The 26,090-nt window shown below is 32.7% G+C and overlaps 1 long non-coding RNA gene across 3 annotated transcripts; it reads left to right on the top strand.

Moving 5' to 3' along the window:
- The first annotated feature begins 339 nt into the window (after nucleotides 1–339).
- Nucleotides 340–24,242, top strand: LOC127722101 (uncharacterized). 3 transcript variants are annotated; one of them, XR_007991647.1, is made up of 4 exons: nucleotides 340–718; nucleotides 2,581–2,664; nucleotides 16,641–17,077; nucleotides 20,825–24,242. It is a non-coding gene; the product is annotated as an uncharacterized LOC127722101 (long non-coding RNA). The 3 variants fall into 3 exon arrangements; XR_007991649.1 differs by having other exon boundaries at nucleotides 340–724; XR_007991648.1 differs by having other exon boundaries at nucleotides 340–991.
- The last annotated feature ends 1,848 nt before the right edge of the window (nucleotides 24,243–26,090 follow it).

Genomic DNA, 26,090 nt, shown 5'->3' with positions numbered 1-26,090 from the left:
ATTTATGGAAAAAAAAGTCAGGATAAACTAATGAACTAGTACACATTTTTGTAAAAGGGCCAGATGAAGCACGTCTCCGGATGCGGAATTTTCTCGCTATGTTGAAGACCCATTGGTGGCTTTTGGCTGTTTTCTGCTCTTTGGTCAGGTTGTTGTCTCAATTTTAATACAAAAATCTTAAAAAGGCAGGACCGAATATTCAGTAGAGTGAAAAATACAAAGGCTGCGGCTGAGGAAAGACATTACAACTAATAAAATGAAGTACAAAATTGTTCATCCTAGCCCCATAAAAATCAAATGGTGGTCCCTTATCAATACCTTTAACCCCTTCCACCATCCCCCCCCAACAAAAAATCCAGTCCCTCTTTAAACGTACATTGCTCTCACACTTGTTTTAACTAAATGATTACCATATATATATTGAAATCATTTCAACAACATGCTCCTGTCGTACTGACGTGTTTTCATTCAGCAAAGCTCTGCATGACCTGCATCTTCAAGGTCACAAAAAGTTTGTCTTTCTTGAACTGGTTTCCTGATTTATTTGGATAACAGACGCTTTTTCTATCGACACTGCCACTCTCTTGACTCTTGTAGATCGAACTTTAACAGATTGAAGGTCAGAATGTTTGTTCCGATTCCACAGACCTGTTACCTGTTACCTATTCTGTAAATTCCACCTTTTCCAGATGAACCACTTCAGTTGGGAAATCCTAAGGTAAAGGTATGGGGAAATCTGGATTTAGAATATTTTTTTGTCATCTGCTTGACCACAATAAAGTCAATGCTTAATAGATAGAGCAATAATTTCCCTTATACAGTTTAATAAAACAAATTTAAAATTCAGAAATAAAGATAATTCATTTAATCAAGACTACTAAATATGGACCTATTCAAGTACACCTTTTAGGGTGTGCTTGACTGGATTGTATTTTTATATGTTGTGTAGGACTTTTTGTAAACGATAAATGCTGGCATGGACATAATACTTGTAAGTAAGTTAAATTTTATAATGAAAATCTGTAATAGATAAAACTAATTAAAAGTCTGTGTTTTTTTTACAAAAATCTAGGCTTTACTTGCACAAAATCCCTATTTTCTATTGACCTATTCATCTACATCACAGGTATTTGGGGCATGGACCCTCCTTATTGGGCCCCACTGTAAAAAAAAAATCTTTTTTTTCCCATATTTACAATTTTGTACAATGTATAGACATATAACCTGATAACAAGTCTCAACAATCCATTATTAGTCGATTACAATACCTTTTTTTACTATCAACACAAAATGTAAAAATGGCTTGTCACTTTTATACTGTATGTATATAGCTGTTCTTTGAAATTTTTTTAATACATTGTTGGCGAGCCATCTTATGTCTTATTAATATTTACATGTACTTGGGACCTTTTAAATGTTCAAAACTGTTCTTAAAAGTAACCTGGAGAAATTTCTAGACACCATTCATTTAAGGTCAAACGCCTTGTGACCTTAGGTTGAACCTCCTACTGGAGCCCCAGTGTATGAATGCATGTACATATCTTACTAAGGAGGTTGATCTTACATTAGAGTTGGTTGGGGTAATTCCGTACACTTTCGGTCCTAAATGAAAGTCATTTGGTTCCCTGTTTGACAAACAAGCGAAATGTAATATGTATTGTATTTACCTGCCTGTACGAAATTACCCTGATCAACTATAATCTTTATCATGTTTATAGATTAATCATTTATGCTAATTCTTTTTTTTTTCATTAATAAAAAAATTCTGCAGATGATTAAGTATAATTTTATAACTTATATTTATTTCCAACAAACTAAGAATGTTTAAAATTTTAAAAATTCACAGAATCTAAATAACAAAATTTTAACTTCGCATTATTTGTTAAAGGGAGTCCCCCCACAGTATATACTCAGTTCTTCATTATGGTAGGATCACATGTCCTGTGCATGCTGTGTTTATAGTATAATAGATTTATTATGTCTTGTCTATCTGAAGTTTGGTTAAACTGCCTACTGGGAAAAACATTATTACATGATTACATTCCCTATTACTACTATTATATAGTCAATTATGTGTGAAAAATTTCAATTTCATGGGTTTTAATCCCCCAGGATGTGAAACATCATAAGAATTTGTAGATATAAATGAAGAGATATGAAAATTTTATCCTCAGTTATGTGTCAGTCACTTAAAGACAATAAAAACATTAATTTAGGGTAATAAATATTCCTAAAAAAATGAACATTGAGAAGTTCTCATTCTGACACATCATCATTTCAATGATCAATTAAATCATCTTTTATTAGGGAGCTAACCATTTGATTTTTATGGGTGGGCTAGGATGAAAAATTTTGTCCTGCATTCTTTTTAGTTGTAATCTCTGTCCTGCCTTTTTATTTTTATTAATTTATCCTGACTTTTTTTTACATAAGTTGTCTTCCTGCCTTTTTTTTTTGCCAAGTTGCTCATCCTAACTTTTTATTTTACCCAAAACTCCTGTCCTGCCTTTTTTTTTTAAATTTCATTCTAAGTTTCACAAGACTGTTTTATCTTATTTTTGCAGAAATTTTTTTTTCTAGGTGTATACAACTGTGCAAGTATTGAACATCGCAGCTTGAAATTTATGCAATGTGACCTAAAAGACAACATAATAATGGACAGATGTAAGTATTTGGTAATATAATAATAGTTAAAGATATGGGGAATGTATGAAACTGTTTGAAAAAGTCCACATATAATACACTCCTTGAAAGTAGATTTTTATCTTTTTTACTGTTCTGCTAAATGAGGGTTTGGATGACTGAGGGGGTCCTTTATGTCTTTATTCTTTAAATATTAGACCATTTTCCTCTCTATTCAATATTTATTTTGCCCATTAATTATATTATCTCTATTCACTATATTTGTGTGCCCCATTATTCAATATTCTGTATTATTTTTGCAATTGTTTCTCTATTCTTTATTTGTTTACCCTTTATTCTGCACTTTTTTGTCAATTATTCTCTATTCTGTAAACCCCATCCATACTCTCCATTATAATATATATATTCCACTATTCATTCCAATGAAAAGGTAATATAAGTTTTATGTTGTCCATATTCTAAATTGTTCTCTGATAATACTATTAGTTACATAGTGTGCTAGTGACCTAATACGGTATATATGGGGTCAGTAAATTCCATATGGGGTGAGAGCGAAGCTCGAATCCCCATATGGTATTTTTTGAACCCATATACCGTATTACGTCACTAGCACACTATGTAACAAATTTATCTTACCGACTATCTTAACATGTGGTATTTAGACTAGTGACCTATCAAAGTGAGCAAGTCTTCAATACCGTTAGCATTAAGAAACTACTTCCATTGGTCATACAAAAAAAAAAATGCCAACAATAACAACTTGTTAGCTTTAAATGTGTTTTATGAATTTATTTCAATCTTTCATCATCAATTTGTTCGTCTGTTGAAACCTTTAAGATTTTTTCTCAGTACTGCTTTGTTTTTATAAAGGGACGTAACACCACTACTAACCTTGTATTGAAATAAGCCCCGCCTACTAACCCAATATGGAATATACATGGTCTCCTGCGGTTGCTTTTAGACAATCATATTCCTAGAAATGTATATATATATAGGAGGTAAGATAAATATATATATACCAGCATATAAAATTTGATTTCTGAGAATCACAAGAAATTTTTCACACTTTGTTCATCTAGTTTGCTTGCCTTACTTTAAAAAATCTTCTGCTTTGAAACTGCTGAATTTTTTTGAGCCAAACTAGGGCTGAATGAGTTTCAGAGTATTTAGTATAAATTTTGTATTTTATTTCCTTGCACGTCAAGAAACATAGCCACTATGGCTATAATGGAACATAGGGGTAAAATGCATTTTTTTTGCTTTTCAAGAAAATATGACAGATACAAAGAACATTTAAATGGCATTTTTAAGCCACTCATTAATAAATATTGAAAAGCAAAAATAATCATTGATGAAAGATTTTCAGCAAAATGTTACAAGTGAGCGATTAGAGCTTTGAGAGCCTCTTGTTTTAAGATATAGATGGGAGAGCTATCTTTTTAAAAGTTTGAAATTTTTTGGAGATAATTTATTGTAATATTGTCTATCTGTTCGTCCCCTCTTACGCTCTTTATACATGTACTTGGATTTCAGGATTTTATATACAGAATAGCTTTGACAGGCTCAGCTAATTCTAAATGGTCTGAAATTTTTTAGAGTAATTTTGACCACTTAACACCTAGATAAATATAAGATGAGGAGATTTGGTATGATTGCCAAATGAAGTAGAATTAACTTAAGGACACCACATGTTGTCATTGTATAGCCTTCCACAATGCAGAGCAAAATATAGACTGATTTATTACAAAACAATAAAAGAAAAACAAATTTAACAGACATAAACCAACAGCAACCATTGAGTTACAGGCATCTGACTTTGAACAGGCACATATATAACATGGTTTTACTCTTTGTTGAAGGCCTTCAGTGACCTTTAATTTCTGTGTCGTTTGGTCTCTTGTGGAGAGTTGTCTCATTGGCAATCATACCACAACTTCTTATTTTTGTACATGTACATATATATAGAATTAAGCAGGGTTAAACAGATACAGTTCAGTTTACGCCACTATAGAATTACTTTTCCACAGTTGTGAATAGTAAATTAAACTCAGATTTTTAAAATATTATGAAATTTTATGATTGAAAGATAGCAAAATTCCTATTTTTCCACAAATAGTTTCAAGTTTTCATATTTTGCAACATATTTCTTTTAATAAGAAATACTGTGCACCATGGCTTCCAAACGGTCATTTATTCCGGACTTGAAAATATTTCCTTGAAAAATGTCCGGCTGTCATCAGAAAATTTTGGAAGCCCTGGTCTGTCAGAAACAATTCACCTGAACTTGACCTCATTATATGGATCAGTATTCAAGGTTAGAGTTGCGTGATTTAATCCTTTTTTGTCGAGCCTGCCACTTCTGTTGAAGAAAGCCAGACACATGGATAGTCTGGCAGGTTTTATTGACCTTGACCTCATTTTCACAGTTCATTGCTCAGTGTTAAGTTTTTGTGTTTTGGTCTGTTTTTTTCGTAAACTGTAAGCAATAAGTCAACTATATTTGTTGTATGAAAGGATTGTAAGGTGTATATGTCTGTTTCACAGGTGTCATCTGACCTCAGTGGCGGATCCAGGGGAGGGGGGGGGGGGGGGGGGGGGGGGGGGGGGGGGTTCCAGGGGTGGCGGGCAGCGTCCACAAATATTCACTCTGTGGTTAAAGTTTTTGAAATTTTGATAACTTTCTTAAACTATCCTGGATTTCTACCAAAATTGGACAGAAGCTTGTTTATGATCATAAGATAGTATCCAGAAGTAAATTTTGTAAAAATAACATTCCATTTTTTCTGTATTTTACTTATAAATGGACTTAGTTTTTCTGCCAGGAAACAACACATTCACTCTGTGGTTAAAGTTTTTAAAATTTTAATAACTTTCTTATACTATTTTGGATTTGTACCATTTAACTTGGACAGAAGCTTGTTCATGATCAAAAGCTATTATCTAGAAGGAAATTTTGTAAAAAAAATAAATCCATTTTTTCCGTATTTTACTTTTAAATGGACTTAGATTTTCTGCCAGGAAACAACATATTCACTCTGTGGTTAAAGTTTTTAAAATTTTAATAACTTTCTTATACTATTTTGGATTTGTACCAAACTTGGACAGAAGCTTGTTTATGATCAAATGATATAGTATCTAGAAGGAAATTTTGTTTTCTTCCAGTTAATGTTTTTGTCTCGCCTTGACAGAGTCAAAAAGCGAGACATAGGTATGCTGTTTCCAGCGTCATCGGCGGCCGCGGTGACAGCAACGGCGGCGTCAACAATGTATTAGTTTGTGATTAGGTCTAGTTCATGGTGAACCACTAGTGGTAGGTCAATGATATTTGGTATGCAGTTGTATTAGCATTGGCACATCTCATTACCATGGAGATTATTTGGCCCCGCCCCCTCAGTCAAGGTCTATTGACTTTGAAACTTTTCATAGTTTACATGTATTAGTTTGTGATTAGGTCAATTTATGGGGAACCACTAGTGGTAGGTCAATGATATTTGGTTTGCAGTTGTATAAGCATTGGCATATCTCATTTCCATGGAGATTATTTGGCTCCACCCCCTTAGTCATGGTCTGTAGACTTTGAAAATTTTGCTAAGTTTACATGTATTAGTTTGTGATTAGGTCAGTTCAAGGGGAACCATTAGTGGTAGGCCAATGTTAATTGGTGTTCAGTTGTATAAGCATTAGCACATCTCATTTCCATGGAGAATATTTGGCGCCGCCCCCTCAGTCATGGTCTATTTACTTTGAAACTTTTGCTTAGTTTACATGTATTAGTTTGTGATTAGATCAGTTTAAGATGAACTGCTAATGTAAAGTCAATGATATTTGGTATGAACATTTATTGGCATTTGCAAGTATCGTTTCCATGGAGATTATATAGCCCCCACCCCTGATCATGGTTCATTGACTTTGAAACTTTTACATAGTTTACAAGTTAATGTTTGTGTTTAGGTTTGTTTAAAGGGAATGACTTATAATAAGTCAATGGTGTTTGGTATGCAGTTGTATTAGCATTGGCACATCTCATTCCATGGAGATTGTTTAGCCATGTACTTTCAGTCATGGTTCATCGACTTTGAATATTTGCATAACTTACATGTTAAAGTATTACTTTTTAAATTTCAACATTTGTATTATCAAAATTACAAAAAGGCGAGACATATCTCTGTGATAACAGTTTATTAAACATTTATTAGATTATTAAACTATCCTGGATTTTTACCAATCTTGGACAGAAGCTTCTTACAATCAAAAGATAGTATCAAGAGGAATATTTTTATTGATTTACTTCCTCATTTTTGTTGAGCCTGAGGAACCCTTACAAATTTTTTCTAATACTATATGCAAAAGGTCAACTATATTTGATGTATGGAAATTTTTTATGATCTACATGTCAGTCTCGCAGGTTTTATTTGACTTTGACCTCATTTTTCATGGTTCATTGCTCAGTGTTAAGTTTTTGTGTTTTGGTCTGTTTTTCTTGAACTATAAGAAATACTTAGTAGGTCAACTATATTTGTTGTACGGAAGGATTGTACCCTTCCCTAGATTTTCCATCAAACATGATGGAATTTTGTGATGGAAAAAATGCCATCACATTCCATCATGTTGATGGAGTATTGGAACAACTTTCCATCAATGCTGGAAAATGGTTGATGGAAAAGGTTTGATGGAATTTGTGTTCATGATGATGGAAAATTGATGGCATAATTTCCATCTGATGGTATTTTTGCCATCTGATGGATAATTGATGGTATTTTTGCCATCTGATGGAAAACTGATGGTAATTTTGCTATCAGATGGAAAACCAATGGAATATTTCCATTACATGTAAAATGCATGGAAATTTGATGGAAAATTGACCATCAGATGGAATTTGATGGATGAGTAAGGAGGATGTCTTTAGAAAATCTTTCCATTTATGGCATTTTCTGTGATTTAATAAAACAATATTTGTTCTCTGTCGTCTATAGGTAGTCCTGTTACATGTGTGTATCTTTTCGTTCAGTGTCCCATTGAACTCGCTGTCCTTAAAGTTGAATTAGTTGATGGAAAATTCTGCAAAATAAAACTAAAAGAATCTAGCATATAAAAGAATAAGTTAACATTGTACAGATATAAAGTTAGTTAGTTACATTTGTTGTCAATTCTGAAATTATCAAATGAAAATAACACTTTTTGAAAAGATTTGTATTAATGTGTCACTTGCAGGGTCAATTTCTAAGAGTGTCAAATCCTTCTAGAAATTTAATATTCAGAGGTGGATTTAGGAAAGTGGGCTCCCCCTTTCTGAGCTTTAGAGCTACATAACTTATTAAATAGAAGTTTTATAAGTCTTACTCCTAATGTTGACTTAATTGCCACCACAACCACCCTGGTTCAGCAGCTGATATATAACTGTACAATACATTAAACCTCATGTCAGTACTAAATTATCATCATCATAATAAGTGACTGTCCCTAGAAATAAAGAGGTTGTCCTTTCTTTTTTGTTTAATATTTGTTTTTCATAATCATTGTACTATAACATAATGGGTCTTGCCCATGTTTTATATCATACTTTTGGTGGGTAGTGTATATACTATACATGTATATATAAAGATATATTATTTTACCATTTGTGAATATATAAATGTCATATTGTCAGTCACACCACAGATCTCTAATTTTATAGCAAAATTACTTTTTCAGAAGTACTATTTTATAAAACAAATAATGTTTTAAAATGATACAAAATATGACTCATGTCCTACACAATTTTATGATATGTATATGCATATTTTTTGTGTCATTTGGTCTCTTGTGGAGAGTTGTCTCATTGGCAAGCATACCACATCTTCTTTATTAATATACTTTTTATAAATCTATGACCTTCTTTTTTTCTTGACTCTTAAAAGTTAATAAAACACTTTAAATGTCACTACTTTGAACTAAAAGAGCATGCACATATATTCAAAATTGTGGAAATTCTAATACATTGTACTTACCAAAAGATATAATCCAAAATATGTTTACACCCGAGACTCCCGAAAAATATATATAGGCGGTGCTCCTATCATTGGCGGTAACACTACACAGTTTTGTACATACACATGGCGACACGAAAGACAATCGGAAATCCATTTTACGATATCAAATGTTTCATAATGGAGTGGAAAATATCGTGCGCCACGTGGGCGCTTACATTTGTCACTCTATGCACCATTTCTGGTCGAAAAGGGCAATTGGCGCAAGGCTGACGTCCTTCCTGATAACTGTGTTTAATAATTTATTTAAATGGCTGTCAAGTTCCCATTAAAAAAAATTGACTTGTATTTATTTTAATGTCAGATCCTTAAACTCCCATCAAAATTAGATACTAGTACTTACTACTAGCAAACTTGTTGGCCATTTTTAATGGCTGCTTAGATTGTTAAATTACCAAAATTATCAAAATGGTTCCCAACCCCACCCCCTCCTCCTCATGTTCACTAATACCCTTAAGCATTTCATTGTCTTAATTCAATAATTGTATTTAGATACACATTGTTCACCATGGATTAACGATGCTCGCTGTTCAGTTTCAAATATTATATTAGGCCTAAAATAAAATATTGTCTGTTTCCCCAATCCCTACCGACCCTGCAAAAACGGGTCCGACTCATAAAATTTTATTGTCAAAACTAAGTCAAATATTATTTTATTCAGTTCCAATTTTCAGGCTTGCCAGATCGACCAATATTGTTCCAGCTTTTTGGAAAAAATAAAATTATTTCCCTACCTACCTACCCACACCTGGCTTGGCGGTGTCGGATTGGGGAAACAAACAATATATTAATTTAGGCTTAATAAAAATCAGATATAAAGGATACATGTTAAGTTCTTCTCCTTTCTGTAATTAAATTTGCTGTCTCTGTACTTCCAACTAGTATTGCTGAGTAAAGGTAACTGGAATCTGCATGCAATCTGTTTACTATCAAAATTGGCAGCTCCATTTTAAAATCATTAAATCCCCTAAAAGTAAAAAAAAAATCCACAAAGAATCAATTGTTCAAGACGTTTTGAAGCAATAAACTCAAAAGAAATATTATTGCATGTTTATACAGTACATTGGAAGCCATTTGGAATCAAATTAATTACCCTCCCCCTTTTTTATCCCCTGAAGATTAAAAACCGGCGACTTATTATTTTCACCAAATAACCATTCACACAACTCAATATTTTTTTACATGTCTACCAGTTATGCCTGTTATGTGACAACAAGATTATTCATTGTAAAAAACTAATGTTAAAAATAAATATAATTTTCAGTTTATGATTTCAGACTTTCTGATGTTGATTTGCTCAAATAAAAACAATAAAAAAATCATAGTTCTTCAATGAATTATAATTTATAATCATAATATACACATGTTGAATTAAATTTCTAATGCACTTATCTGAAAACATCTGCATCGGATTTTCCAGCATCGGATTTTCAAGTTTGATCTCCATATCAGCGTAATCACATTTTGATGACGTGTTTCTCAAGTGCGCTAACGTCGAAGTGACAATCTCGCCCCATATTATATCGACCAGAAGTTGATCCGTTCCCGTACCGGTATTATGAAAATAGTTCAAGGGTGTCGCATAAAAATATTACAACTGGCCAGTTTTAAATAAAAGACAAAAACAACGTTAATTTAATCGGCACAGGGTGCATGCGGATGAACTATTGGCCGCATTATCTAGAACGGTATTTTCTAGGGTCGAACTGTTCAGTACAATTACAAAAAACACGTGGTCATGATTTGTTTACATTTTACACAAGTTGAGAAACCAATGTTTCACGATGTCGATCATTGATCTGATAATTAATAGAAACGCACTTATGTGAACTTGGGAGAAAATCAGAAACGCCCCAGCTTGTCTGGCAAAACAGCCGTTGGCGTTTCTCGAGTTCCCTGTCGTTTATATCGCGAAAATCTCGGCATTTTTCTTACTTTGAAATACGGTCAAACTGAAATTCGTAATTCTTCCATGAACAGGAAGTTCAGCTAGCTGTGTAAACTGTAAAATTAAGTGACCCATTAAGTGCATGGCTTCACCTGACAGCTTTGGTGTCAAACACATTGTTAATTAAACACCAATTATCTTTGCTTTATGTCAAAAACAATTTGTCTATTTCAAAAATGTTTGCCAAAAAGAAAAAAAAGAGTTACTTCCCCTTTTTTATCACCTTTTCACAATATATTCCGTTTATTTATGGGTTTTTTTTTCGTAATTAAATAAATATAAAACAAATTGAATGCAAATGCATATTAGAATATTTCTTTTAATTAATTTTAACCTGAAAACACTTAGAATATAAATATTTTGAAAATTGTTTTTTTCATCTTCACCTCCATTCATTGCTCTATCAAGTGCATTAACATAATAGTTCAAATTGCATTAGTGTAAGTTTGCATAAGATCCAAAAGATGAGTAACTCTAAAGATAAAAAAAAAGTAATTAACAGGTTAACTTATATGAAACTCATAAGCCACTAAATAATTAAATTCAGCTGCAGTGTGAAGGTGTTATTAGTCACTATTAATGTCCCGAGATTTTTAAAGCTAAACATAAAAAAATTGTGTCAAAAGTATTGAATTTTATTACTCCCCTTCAACTGAAACTTGATTTTACCTTAGTGCCTGAGTTTTATTTTAGTTTAATTGCTCTTTTTTCAATGACATTTTACGAATAAAATTGTCATTTTTCTGACTAGAGCACCCTGCCCTTTTTAAATCCTGGCTAGAACACTATCTTCATGTGAATGTGAATATATATATATATTTAACAAACAATAGTTAATTTCAGTCCCAAAGATTTTCTTTTTTATTTGGTTGAATTTGTAATACAGATTATATTTTTTCTTAAGTCCCAATACCAGGAATCATCCAGGCCTTTTTTTTTTCCCCATTCAGATAGAATTTGTAAATGTCCTGAAAGTTGGAGGAATGATGATCGAAAAGTCCTGATATATTCTGGTTTATATAATATGATTTTTGAAAGTCTTGAGATATCCTGAGAATTCCCCCAGTTATAAGCTGCTTGATTTGAAATTAAGTCCTGACATTTTCTGGAATTCTCCCATTAATTTTTTTCCTAAAAAAAGGACTTGTAGCCTAACAGGATATTTTCAGGATATCCCAGGATAATCTTGAGATATCCTTATTATAAAAGTTGTCGGGATTTATTTCTGCAAGGGGTGTATGCATCATTTGATGGACAATGTAAAAATAAAAGTATTGGTTACAGAACAGTCATATAAATAGTGACAAAAAGTAATTTTAACAAAAAATAATATGTCACATTTAATAAGTTTACACTGGTTGAAATAAAAACCAAAGTATTCTTGAAATCCTTTCCTGTTACAAGATATATACAAGGTTTTGCACAGTTTAGGAAATTGTTTGTTGCAACTTTCTAGCAAACAAACTCGTTCTTGCAACATTGCAGAAAAATACTGCAACTTTCTCACGAACAAATATTATTTCAGTAACATTGAGAGATTATGTTACAAGTTACAGCTGCAACAACATGTAAATTTCTTGCTAGTACTTCTTGTAAACAAATTTGTTTGCTCCAATATAATAGAAAACTTTTTACCTCAGTAAGGGATGTTAAATTTTCAGACACAATTATGCTGAAATTTTCTAAGTTTTTTTCCATCAAGCAAAATGACAGAGTTTAAATACCATCACACTTTCCATCAACAAAATATTCTAAGTCCAAATTCCATCTCACTTTCCATCAAAGAAAATGTTTAAGTCCAATTTCCATCAAACTTCCTTTATTTCCATCCTATTTTCCATCAGGTGGAATAAATGCCATCATATTTTCCATCAGAGGGTAAAAATGCCATCCAATTTTCCATCAGGGGTTAAAGATGCCATCAAATTTTCCATCAAAAGAATGCGGATGGAAATAAAATTCCTAATTTCCATCATCCTTTGATGGATTTTTTTGGTTTAGGATGGAATTCCATCAAGTACCATCAACTTTCCATCAATTGTCCATCAAGTGTTGATGGAAAATGAAGAAATTGATGGAAGATCTAGGGAAGGACCTGGTTCATTGGTCAATGCTTAGTTTTCTTGGTTAAGTCTGTTTCTTAGAAACTATAGCAATAGGTCAACTATATTTGGTGAATTAAATGATTGTAAGGTGTACATGTATTTCTTATTATTGGTTAATCTGATCTTGGCCTCATTTTCTTGGATCATGTTAAGTTCATATGAAACTTGTAGTAAAGCTTTATGTTTAGGACTATCAACATAAAATCAATGGTTAATACAGAAGGCAAGACATTTCAGCATGTGCACTCTTTTTCAGATATTATAAGTGGTGTATGAAATGATTGTAAGGGGTGCATGTCAGTTTGGCAGGTTTCATCCTTGACCTCTTTTTCATGGTTCAGTATTCAATGTTAAGGTTTTGTGTCTTTGTCAGTTTTTCAAATACTATAAGCAGTACCTCAACTATTAGTATATTTGGTGTATGGAATGGTTGTAAGGCTTACATGACTGTCTGGTAGGTATCATCTGACTTTGACCTCTCCTTCATGGTTAATTGGTCAATTGTTCAGTTTTTGTCGAGCCTGCGACTTTTGTCGCAGAAAGCTCGACATAGGGATAGTGATCCGGCGGCGGCGGCGGCGGCGTTAGCTAACTTCTTAAAAGCTTTATATTTTAGAGGGTGGAAGACCTGGATGCTTCATACTTTGTATATGGATGCCTCATGTTACGAAGTTTCCGTCAGTCACATGTCCAATGTCCTTGACCTCATTTTCATGGTTCAGTGACTACTTGAAAAAAAAGTTAAGAATTTTTGTAATGTTAAGTTCTCTCTTATTATAAGTAATAGGATAACTATATTTGGTATGTGCGTACCTTGCAAGGTCCTCATGCCCGTCAGACAGTTTTTACTTGACCTCGACCTCATTTCATGGATCAGTGAACAAGGTTAAGTTTTCGTGGTCAAGTCCATATCTCAGATACTATAAGCAATAGGTCTAGTATATTCGGTGTATGGAAGGACTGTAAGGTGTACATGTCCAACTGGCAGGTGTCATCTGACCTTGACATCATTTTCATGGTTCAGTGGTTATAGTTGAGTTTTTGTGTTTTGGTCTGTTTTTCTTATACTGTATGCAATAGGTCTACTATATTTGGTGTATGGAAGGATTGTAAGGTGTACATGTCTAGCTGGCAGGTGTCATCTGACCTTGACCTCATTTTCATGGTTCAGTGGTTATAGTTGAGTTTTGTGTTTTGGTCTGTTTTTCTTATACTGTATGCAATAGGTCTACAATATTTGGTGTATGGAATGATTTTAAGGTGTACATGTCTAGCTGGCAGGTGTCTTCTGACCTTGACCTCATTTTCACGGTTCAGTGGTCAAAGTTAAGTTTTTGTGTTTTGGTCTGTTTTTCTTATACTGTATGCAATAGGTCTACAATATTTGGTGTATGGAATGATTGTAAGGTGTACATGTCTAGCTGGCAGGTGTCATCTGACCTTGACCTCATTTTCATGGTTCATTGGTCAATGTTTAGTTTACTTGGTTAATGTTAAGTTTATGTGACAGTTGTAATAAAGCTTTATATTTAGGACTATCAACATAATATCAATGATTAGTAAAGAAGGCGAGACATTTCAGCGTCTGCACTCTTGTTGTGTTTTGGTCTGTTTTTAAAATACTTAAAGCAGAAGGTCAACTGTATTTGATGTATAGAATGATTGTAAGGTGTACATATACAAAAGAGGATGTGGTATGATTGCCAATGAGTCAACTCTTCACAAGAGACCAAATGACACAGTAATTAACAGCTATAGGTCACAGAACAGCCTTCAACAATGAGCAAAGCCCATACTGCATAGTCAGATATAAAAGGCCCCGAAATCACAAATGTAAATCAATTCAAACGAGAAAACAAAGGCCTAATTAATGTACAAAAAAAATGAACGAACAACAAACGACAACCACTGAATTACTGGTTCCTGACTTGGGACAGGCACATACATACAGAATGTGGCAGGGTTAAACATGTTAGCGGGATCCTAGCCCTCATAAATTCATATATTTTAGAAATTCTCAAGAAAATCTGTTATATTATAGAAATGTTATTAACATCAACAATATTAAATGTTGTACTTAAAATTGAGAATGGAAATGGGGAATGTGTCAAAGAGACAACAACCCGACCATAGAGCAGACAACAGCCGAAGGCCACCAATGGGTCTTCAATGCAGCGAGAAACTCCCACACCCGGAGGCATCCTTCAGCTGGCCCCTAAACAAATATGTATACTAGTTCAGTGATAATGGACGTCATACTTAACTCCAAATTATACACAAGAAACTAAAATTAAAAATGATACAAGACTAACAAAGGCCAGAGGCTCCTGACTTGGGACAGGCGCAAAAATGCGGCTGGGTTAAACATGTTTTTTGAGATCTCAACCCTCGTCCTATAACTCTAGCCAATGTAGAAAAAACAAACGCACAGTAAAACTCAGTTTAAGAGTTGTCCGAGTCCGATGTCAGAATAGAAAAACAAAAGAAAATAAACAAAATGACAATAATACATAAATAACAACAGACTACTAGCAGTTACTGACATGCCAGCTCCAGACCTCAATTAAACTGAAAGAAAGATTATGTCTTCATCATATGAATATCAGGCACAATCCCTCCTGTTAGGGGTTGAGTATTATACCATCATAAAATATATGAGAAGAACATAACCTGTGTCATGCCAACAACTGGTTTTAGAATAAATGTGTTAAATTCCGATGCAAAGCCCCTATAAGTGAATCAATATTAAAGCCAAAGTATGCAATCTTTAATGACCTGACAACAGTATCATAACTATATCCCTTCTTAATAAGTCTGTTTAAAGGTTTAACTATATTTGATTTATGCTTTTACATTAATATTTTAATTCCCTTATTGCTATACAATTTATTATATGTTTTTTCTCATGGCAGCTCTAATATAAAAATGTATTTTTCTTTGAAGTTCATTATCTTCTTCATTTCTTAACACTTTTTATACACCTCTTTTTCTATAGCCATTATTATTATAGCTGGTCAGTGGTCATAAACCTATGAAAATGAGTCAATTATTTAACCACAGAGCACTACCCACAGGTTCTTATCCTGTGTATTTGATGAATAATTTTAAAACTAATTTTCATCAAAACTCATTAACAGGGCAAGATATGGAAATTTATTTTTCTTCTGTGGTTTTAGAATATTAAGTAACAAAATGAAAATGATATTTCGATAAACATGTTGTTGTCTTTGTACTAATTGTGTTCTCATAAACCATCAGATTAGTATGTACTGTACTGCAATAAAAAAAACATGAATCAATATCAGGGAACTTGAAGTAATTGAAAACCAATTCCGTATATATAGTTGGCTATAAAAGGGCAGGACATGTACAAACTTAATTAGGGTTCTGAAGAAATGTTCGATTGCCTATAATTGCCTACATCCACTTCATTTTAACTCTGACAGATAGTTGTCTCTGGCTGTCATTAGTCTGTAGGTTTGGTTTAAATTACTTCAAGTAATTAGTTCCCTGATATTGATTCATGTTTTTTTTATTGCAGTACAGTACATACTAATCTGATGGTACTAGTTCAAAACCCAAACTGCACTCTAACTTTACTTTGCCTCAACCAAGTGTTATGAAACTTATACACAATGCTTATTAACACCAAACACTGATCAAGTTTGGGTGTTGTCTCTTTCACCATTCTCATATTATGTTACTTTATTAATAAAAAAAAATTGATAAATTTGAGATATATTTACAAGCAGGGACATCTGTGTTTCATTGACACATTCTTGTTTTATTTATTACATGTTTTAGTGTATTAAAAGTAATTATACTACTTCCACCTTTCAAAATTCTAACAAAGCTCTACCTCTTTAATGGATAAATAAATGATACTAGTAAAGAACTCAACAGATATTTTTTTTTCAGGTTCTCTGGTTGTTCGTACTTGTTGGCCACACACATGAAGATATTGATCCTGCTTTCAGCTAATATCAGAAAAATTAAGAACAAAGGATGCTGAAACTGTGCAGTCACTGTTCAGGATTATTCCAGATGTTTAAAAAGTGAAATTATAATACAATATATGTTACTGGTTAATTCCTATGATTAGTAATTTTAAACAACACACAGAGACTTTGCATTATTGTTTTACAAGAGCGACACCAAAAGATGCAGTCAACATTTATCATTTTTATCAAAATACACCCAGGACAAACCATGGATACACTTAGACTGAAATTTGGTGCTTTCTTACCAAAATTGCCTGGACGTAAAAGAAATGAAGAACCTAAATTCATGACAACAATCAGGAGATACCAGAAGAACTAGTATAAATGGTTAAAGATGAAAGAATGCAGAATAAGGTACTGTCATATTCAGTCTTAATAAGAGTCCTGCTGCTTTATATATATATATATGCATTTTTTTATGCCCCATCGTAGCGGAGGGGGCATTAAGTTTTACCCTTGTACGTCTGTACGTAATTTGATATAAGAAGATGTGGTATGAGTGCCAATGAGACATTAACTCTCCATCACAATTTGTAAAAGAAAAACCATTATAGGTCAAAGTACGGTCTTCAACACGGAGCCTTGGCTCACACCGAACAGTTAGCTATAAAAGGCCCCAAAAATGACTAGTGTAAAACCATTCAAACGGGAAAACCAATGGTCTAATCTATATAAAAAATGAGAAACAAGAAACACTTATGAACCACATCAACAAACCACAACTACTGATCATCAGGTTCCTGACTTAGGACAGGTGCAAACAAATGCAGAGGGTTTAAACGTTTTAATAGGTACCAACCTTCACCCTTACCCGAAACAATAGTGTAACATCACAACATAGAAAGACACAGTATAAATGGAAAACAAATATTTTTTACAAAATAAATAATTTTGTTGTTCATAGTACGAGAAACAGAAGTAAAATTTTAAAGTCATACTAAATACTTATCAAAGCAGCTGGTATATTGCAAAAATATAGAAACATTGAATAACAAAAAACATTATGATTGTATCAACAGGTCAACATGAAAGTACGATTTGAGAGTACTCGCAGTTACGTATACTGAAAGCTAGTTTAAAGCCAAAATTAATCAATTAATAATAAAAAAATCATGCATCAGAGACTAAAATCAACTAAAACACATCCCAGGGATTAAGTATTTAATATCATGGACAGTCAAAGAAGACAATTGACTTGTGCAATGCCAAAAATAAAAGTATCGACAGGCTGACTCACTAGGATAGTTATGTTAACCTCTATACAGAAAAAATTAATGTGGATGTGTATTTATACATCCCACTTAAAAAAAAATACAAATTTAGTTGATGTTTTAATTTGCTGATGACAAAATCGTTATTTGTGCTAATGTAAACTATAATCAAAGATCTTAAATTACAACATTTGTAAGATACATGTAACCTTTACTAATAAGTTTGTTTAAAGGTTCGATGAGTTTACATAGATCACACAGTGATTTCCGTGCTTTTAGTACAATATTACTGTAAAATTTAGGATGTGAAATACCGTTTTTTATAAGTTTTCTACAGGAACAGCCAAATTTACTAATCAAATCTTTGTATCTATGAAAGAATTTAGTAAAAGTTTTAAGTAATTTATGGTACTAACGAAATCCCTGACTTAATAATTTACCAGTGTAAGTCTGTACGTCCCATTAATTGGTTTCTGTTCTCTAACTTTAGTTTGCCTCAACCAAATGTTATGAAACTTATACATTGCTTATTACCACAAACCACAAATCAAGTTTGAATTTTGGTAGCGTCACTTTTACCATTCTAGATCTAGAGTTATGCCTCTTTACAAATGGAAAAATTGCTGATTTTTTTTGTGTCCGTTCTCTAACTTTAGTTTGCCTGAACCAAATATTATGAAACTTATACACAATGCTTATTACCACAAAACAAAGATCAACTTTGAATGTTGGTGGCCTCACTTTTACTGTTCTAGAGTTATGCTCCTTTACAAATAGAAAAATTGCCAAATTTTTATACGCCAGTTTACGGGACGTATTATGGTATACCGTTGTTCGTCCATCCGTCTGTTGTGAACATGTCTGACAATCAAAAATGCTTGAACCAATTTACATGAAACTTTGGTGAATTAGTTATATCTATTGACGTGCGCTCCCTTTCGTTTTTTATAAATTTTAGATTTTAAGTTTCCAAGTTTTGGGTTTTTTTTCATTAAAAAGGGGGGAATTTCCAGTTTTCGGACAATAACTCAAAAAAAATTCACCAATTTGCAAGAAACTTTGGTGATTTGTTTATATCTATTGACATGATCTCCCTTTCCATTTTTATAAATTCAAGATTTTACGTTTCCGGGTTATGGAGTTTTATTCATTAAAAAAGGGTGAATTTCCAGTTTTCGGACAATGACTCTAAATGCTTTCTGCAGTTTTCATGAAACTTTAGGTGAATTGTTTATATCTATTGACTTAAGCTCCCTTTTGATTTTTATCAATTTTAGGTTTTAAGTTTTGGAGTTATGTGATTTTATTCATAAAAAGGGGGGATTTTTCTGTTTTCGGGCAATGCTTTGAGCAGTTATCATGAAACTTTGGTTACTGGTTGTATCTTTTAAGATAACCTCCCTTTAGGTTTTCATGAATTTCTGATATGACATTAAGAAGTTATTGATCTTTATTCTTTGAAAAAGTGATGGGCATATATCATGCACTCATGGTGCAGCTGTTTATTCATTTTAGTTCACTATAAACTTAAGTTTGCTTAATCAAATGTTCAAAAACTTATACACAATGCATATTACCACAAAACTCAGATCAAGTACTCATTTGGGTACTGTGTGTCACTTTTACCATTCTTGATTTATGACCCTTTAAAATGTTATATGCAAGCGGGGGCATCATCTAGATCTGTGTCCCATGGACACATTCCCCATTTATTTATTCACAGAATTTTGAAAGGAATAAATAATACATGATTTTCACATAGATAAAACATATTGTTACAAGAATGTATACCTGTTAAGAGCAGATGAAATGCAACTCAACAACAGAAAAATTAAATAAACAGCATAGATGCAGTTTTGACCTAGACTTGTATAAAAATAAGGAGATGGTGCATGATTGCCATTGAGACAACTATCCACCAAAGTTTGAATAAAGTGGATGTAAGCAGTTATAGGTAACTGTACAGACTTCTACAATGAGAAAAACCCATACTGTATAGTCGGCTATAAAAGGCCCCGAGAAATCTAACGGCCTAATTTATAACAAAACAAGTAGCGAAAATCAAATATATAACATACATATAAAACCAACGACTTCCATGGAAGTATTGGCTCCTGACTTGGGACAGGCACATAAAGAATGTGGCAGGTTAAACAAGTTTTTGAGTGCTCAACCCTACCCTAACCTCAAAATGAACCTGGGACAGTGGTGTTACAGCACAACTTAAGAACAAACTATAAAAATCAGTTGAAAAGGTTTCATCATACTTTTATAGGTCAACTGTCTTGAAATGATTAACAAGTGATTGTAGAATTTAATAAACATCTCAATTGTCAATTGAAAAGCCAAAAACAAATAAACATCTACTATCGACATCAAATTCCCTAAAAACAAAAGCTTTAAGATACAACTTTAGGTGACAGGAAAAGTCTTGACTTTGGATAGGCACATGGACTTGCAGTAGTTTCTGAAAACTCAATATTGCTCCCCTTTTAAATCTTGATCAGTATTTGTAAAATGAAAAAAAAAGGTTACATAGAAGAATGCAGGTTGCCAGTAACATTCAATTGGAGAAAGGGAAAAGATTACTCAACTCTACACTGAAATAATTTTGAAAACTATTAATGGCTATACTATCTTTATTGTAAAAAAATGTTGGAAAAGTTATGTACCTTATGATCATTTTGATTGTGTGAAACGTCACACAAGGCAATCAAAATGTTCAGAGGGAGAAATGAAGTTTTGTTATAAATGTCAAGTGTGATAGTCTCAACCTATCAACATGATCAAAATTGTTGACCTCACTATTAATATTTACATTTAGCATGTACAGTGGAATAGAATGTTTTTGTTATCTTTTATTAAATGTTATTTTACTTTGCTCTTATAGGCAGGATTGAAAGGAAGAAAGAACTAGTCATCAGTAAAGAAACAGATCAATTTATATAACATGTAATAATTCCATCTGAATATAACAAACATTGCACATGTTATGAAGATTTGTTCACATGTCTACTCTGATTTGTAGTTATGCATTTGTAATATTATATAGTACATGTATTTTATTTTAGAACAGTATTTTTTTTTTGCTGTGGAGAACATCAAAGAAATTTAGAAAAATATAATTAAAGATAGTTTCTTCCATTTTTTCTGTGACAAAAAAAAATTGTGCAAATTAGGACAATGAAATGAGGCTATATTATTAAATATTTTTGAGTTTTATTTTTTTTTACATCCTATTTTAAAATTTCATTGGCATTTGAAGTAATGAGTTGAAACCAGTTTTTATCAATCATTTTGTTTTCAAGATGTACAAACAGTACAGTAGGTTAAGTCTTTGGTGTACATTAGTTTACTATGATGTTAAGGTCAAATAAACTTGAAACTTTGTACTTACAAGTGTTCATTATGAAGTCATTTTTATACGACCGCAAAAATTAAAAATTTTTTGGTCATATATTGGTATGACGTTGGCGTCGTCGTCGTCGTCGTCGTCGTCGTCGTCCGGCGTCGTCTGGCGTCGTCCGAAGACACATTGGTTTTCGCACTCTAACTTTAGTTTAAATGAATGGATCTCCATGAAATTTCACCATAAGGTTCAATACCACAAAAGGAAGGTTGGGATTGATTTTGGGGGTTATGGTACCAACAGTTAAGGAATTAGGGGCCAAAAAGGGGCCAAAAATAAGCATTTTTGTAACTTTCAGACAATAACTTGTGTGTAAGTGTATGGATCTCTCTGACATTGTACCACAAGGTTCCATATCACAAAGGGAAGGCTGTAATTGATTTTGGGGGTAATTGCCTCAAAATTTTAGGAATTAGGGGCCAAAAAAGGGGCAAAAAACAAGCATTTTTCTAGTTTCATGACAATAACTTGTGTGTAAGTGTTTGGATATTTCTGAAATTGTACTACAAGGTTCCATATCACAAAGGGAAAGCTGGAATTGAGTTTGGGGGTAATTGCCCGAAACGTTTAGGAATTGGGGGCCAAAAAGGGGCCAAAAATAAGCATTTTTCTAGTTTCCAGACAATAACTTGTGTTCAAGTGTATGGATCTCTCTGAAATTGTACTGCAAGGTACCATACCACAAAGGGAAGGCTGGGATTGAGTTTGGGGGTGATGAATCATAAGGGGTTTCAAAAAATTGGGGGGGGGGATTTTTTTTTTTTTTTTTTTTTCTTTTTTTCCTTTTTTTTTTCTTTTAAAATTTTCCATTTTAAGTTGGTTATTTCTGATTTATATTTAAAAGCAAATAATAATGATATGGTAGGAGATACACACCAAACAGGATGTGTAAATTATTATATAATAAGTATTGTGCAATAGCAAGAAATTTTCAATTGCACAGTATTGCACAATAGCAAGAAATCTTCAATTGCACAGTATTGCGCAATAGCAAGAAATCTTCAATTTAACAGTATTGCGCAATAGCAAGAAATATCCAATAGCACAATATTGCGCAATAGCAAGAAATTGTCAATTGTACAGTATTGCGCAATAGCAAGAAATATTCAATTGCACAGTATTGTGCAAAAGAAGATACTTCGTATAAATTGCTTATTTCTTGATCAATTTCAATGGGGTTTTATTCTTGAATTCTTGGGGTTCTTTAATATGCTGAATCTAACCGTGTATTAAGTTTTTGGATTTTGGGCCCCGTTTTTAAATTGGTCCACATTGAGGTCCAAAGGGTCCAAAATTAAACTTTGTTTGATTTCATCAAAAATTGAATTATTGGGGTTCTTTGATATGCCGAATCTAACCGTGTATTTAGATTTTTAATTTTGGGTCCCGTTTTTTAAATTTGTCTACATTAAGGTCCAAAGGGTCCAAAATTAAACTTAGTTTGATTTTAACAAAAATTGAATTCTTAGGGTTCTTTGATATGCTGAATCTAAACATGTGTTTAGATTTTTGATTATGGGCCCAGTTTTCAAGTTGGTCCCAAGTTGGGGTCCAAAATTAAACTTTGTTTGATTTCAACAAAAATTGAATATATGGGGTTCTTTGATATGCTGAATCTAAACATGTATTTAGATTTTAGATTTTTGGCCCAGTTTTCAAGTTGGTCCAAATTGGGGTCCAAAATTAAACTTTGTTTGATTTCAACAAAAATTGAATATATGGGGTTCTTTGATATGCTGAATCTTACCATGTATTTAGATTTTTTATTTGTGGGCCCGCTATCAAATTGGTTCATATTGAGGTCAAAAGGGTCCTAAATTAAACTTTGTTTGATTTCATAAAAAATTGAATTATTGGGGTTCTTTGATATGCCAAATCTAACCGTGTATTTAGATTTTTAATTTTGGGTCCTGTTTTTTTAAATTGGTCTACATTAAGGTCCAAAGGGTCCAAAATTAAACTTAGTTTGATTTTAACAAAAATTGAATTTTTGGGGTTCTTTGATATGCTGAATCTAAACATGTGTTTAGATTTTTGATTATGGGACCAGTTTTCAAGTTGGTCCAAGTTGGGGTCCAAAATTAAACTTTGTTTGATTTCAACAAAAATTGAATATATGGGGTTCTTTGATATGCTGAATCTAAACATGTATTTAGATTTTAGATTTTTGGCCCAGTTTTCAAGATGGTCCAAATTGGGGTCCAAAATTAAACTTTGTTTGATTTCAACAAAAATTGAATATATGGGGTTCTTTGATATGCTGAATCTTACCATGTATTTAGATTTTTTATTTGTGGGCCCGCTATCAAATTGGTTCATATTGAGGTCAAAAGGGTCCAAAATTAAACTTTGTTTGATTTCATCAAAAATTGAATTATTGGGGTTCTTTGATATGCCAAATCTAACTGTGTTTTTAGATTTTTAATTTAGTGTCCCGTTTTTTAAATTTGTCTACATTAAGGTCCAAAGGGTCCAAAATTAAACTTAGTTTGATTTTAACAAAAATTGAATTCTTCGGGTACTTTGATATGCTGAATCTAAACATGTGTTTAGATTTTTGATTATGGGACCAGTTTTCAAGTTTGTCCAAGTTGGGGTCCAAAATTAAACTTTGTTTGATTTCAACAAAAATTGAATATATGGGGTTCTTTGATATGCTGAATCTAACCGTGTATTTTGATTTTGGACATTGGACCATAATAGGTAAATTAAAAAAATTGAAGTTCTTAGACCACATTCTTTCTGTGTCAGAAACCTATGCTGTGTCAAATATTTAATCACAACCCAAATTCAGAGCTGTATCAAGCTTGAATGTTATGTCCATACTTGCCCCAACTGTTCAGGGTTCGACCTCTGCGGTCGTATCAAGCTGCGCCCAGCGAAGCATTTTATTGTAAAATAATTACAAATAAGTTACTGAACATGGAAATATGATTGTGGGAGCAGGGTATAATGTGTTACGGACACACATCTCAATCCCATAGAGCACCACCCTCTCAGTAACCTAATGGTATATATTGACTTTGAAAATTTCCTTAGTTTACACTGTAAGGTTTGTGATAAGTTCAGTTTAAGGAGAACCATTAATAGTATGTTAGGGATATTTTATTTGCAGTTGAATAAGCTTTTGGACAACGCATGTGCTTGGGGATTTTTTTTACCTTGAACCCTCAATCATGGTCTCATAACTTAGAATCTTTTGCAAAGTTTACATGTTAAAGTTTATGCTTAGGCCAGTTGAAAAGCGACCACTTATCAGAGGCGGATTTAGAGGGGGCCTGGCCCCCCCCCCCTCCTTTGTGGGACAAATTTGGTTGATTATATAAAGGGAATCACTGAAGCATGACAAAAGAGATGCAGTAGAGAGCAACCTTTATATTTCTTAGAAAATACTTTTTTCGGAACTGTAATGAAAAGTATGCTTAAAACAAAATTCATATTTTTTTCAGTTAAACACATATTTTTTATGAATCATAATATTTCAACAAATGTTTGAAACAAATTAACATAAAAACTTTCTAAATGTATAAAAATTCTGTGTTGTAAAATCTTATCAATTTTGTTTTTCGGGATTTTTCCCAATATGTTTAAGAAATCTGTAGCATAATTTTTGCTTGTAGATTTTATTTCGGGATTTTTCCCGAAATGGGTAAAAAAATCTATGCAACAAGTGTGTGCTTGATAATAGATTTATATTTTTCGGGATTTTTCCCGAAATGTGAAAAGAAATTATTAGTCATGAGTTCTAGCATATACTTTGGGTTTTCCGGATAAATCCCGAAATATTTGAAGACATCTGTGTTATACATTTTGCACTTAGTTTATTTTGTCGGGATTTTTCCCGAAATGTGTTTCAGATCTATTTGTCAAAAAGCTTTGCCAACATATATGTTATAAATAATAATGTTGAAAATGATTTCGGGACATTTCCCGAATAAAAAGTTGTCACATACATCTTTACCACAAATATTTTGAAACTTTAATATATTTTGGGAAATTTCCCGAAAATTAAATGTAAGTTTTATCAATTAAATGAATAAAAACATGGAATATTGTAAAAATTGTGTGTTTCTTTATGAAATCTGCATTCATTTATGGTAAACATTGAAAAATATTATAAAAAGGAATAAAATGGATTTTACTCTTTAAAATAGAGTCAGTTCATATTGAAAATGTTTAAATCGCGCCCATCTCTTCTTTTCTTATACAGGCGCGGGGGGGGGGGGGGGGGGGGGGGGGGGGGGGGGGTTGTGAGAATTGTTTTTGAACACTAGAGAAGTTTTCTTGTTATACCAAACAATATGTTTTTCAATAATTGGCACACTTTTTGTTCATCCGTCATATGGTTACTCTAAATAAACTCTTTAGATTAGTTTAATTATTTAATTACAGATCGTATCTACCCGTTTTGCAATTGCTGTATCACCCCTTGCATCTATTCCACTAGCCGCATCTTATCATGTGTGTTGATAAAGTTTTGTGATCTTAATAAGGCTGTTTAGTGGTATTTTTTTGTTTGTTTGTGAGATTAACATTCACCATTTGCTTTTCCAATCTGAACGTGTTTTTTTAACAAACTGTCCAAGGTTGTCGTCAGTAGCGAACAAAACGCAAAATTTGCAATAAATTCCGTCCTGTGAAGTTGATTAGACAATGCATGGGAAATAGTGCAGCCACGCATATTAGAAGCATCTTTTTAATCCGTACATTTCACGTTTATGAAAAGGACAAGAACTAGGTGGATTGC

This window comes from Mytilus californianus, unplaced genomic scaffold, assembly GCF_021869535.1.
Source record: "Mytilus californianus isolate M0D057914Y unplaced genomic scaffold, xbMytCali1.0.p SCAF_12, whole genome shotgun sequence".
Taxonomy (NCBI): Eukaryota; Metazoa; Mollusca; class Bivalvia; order Mytilida; family Mytilidae; genus Mytilus; species Mytilus californianus.
This window is presented reverse-complemented; position numbering and strand designations above follow the sequence as displayed.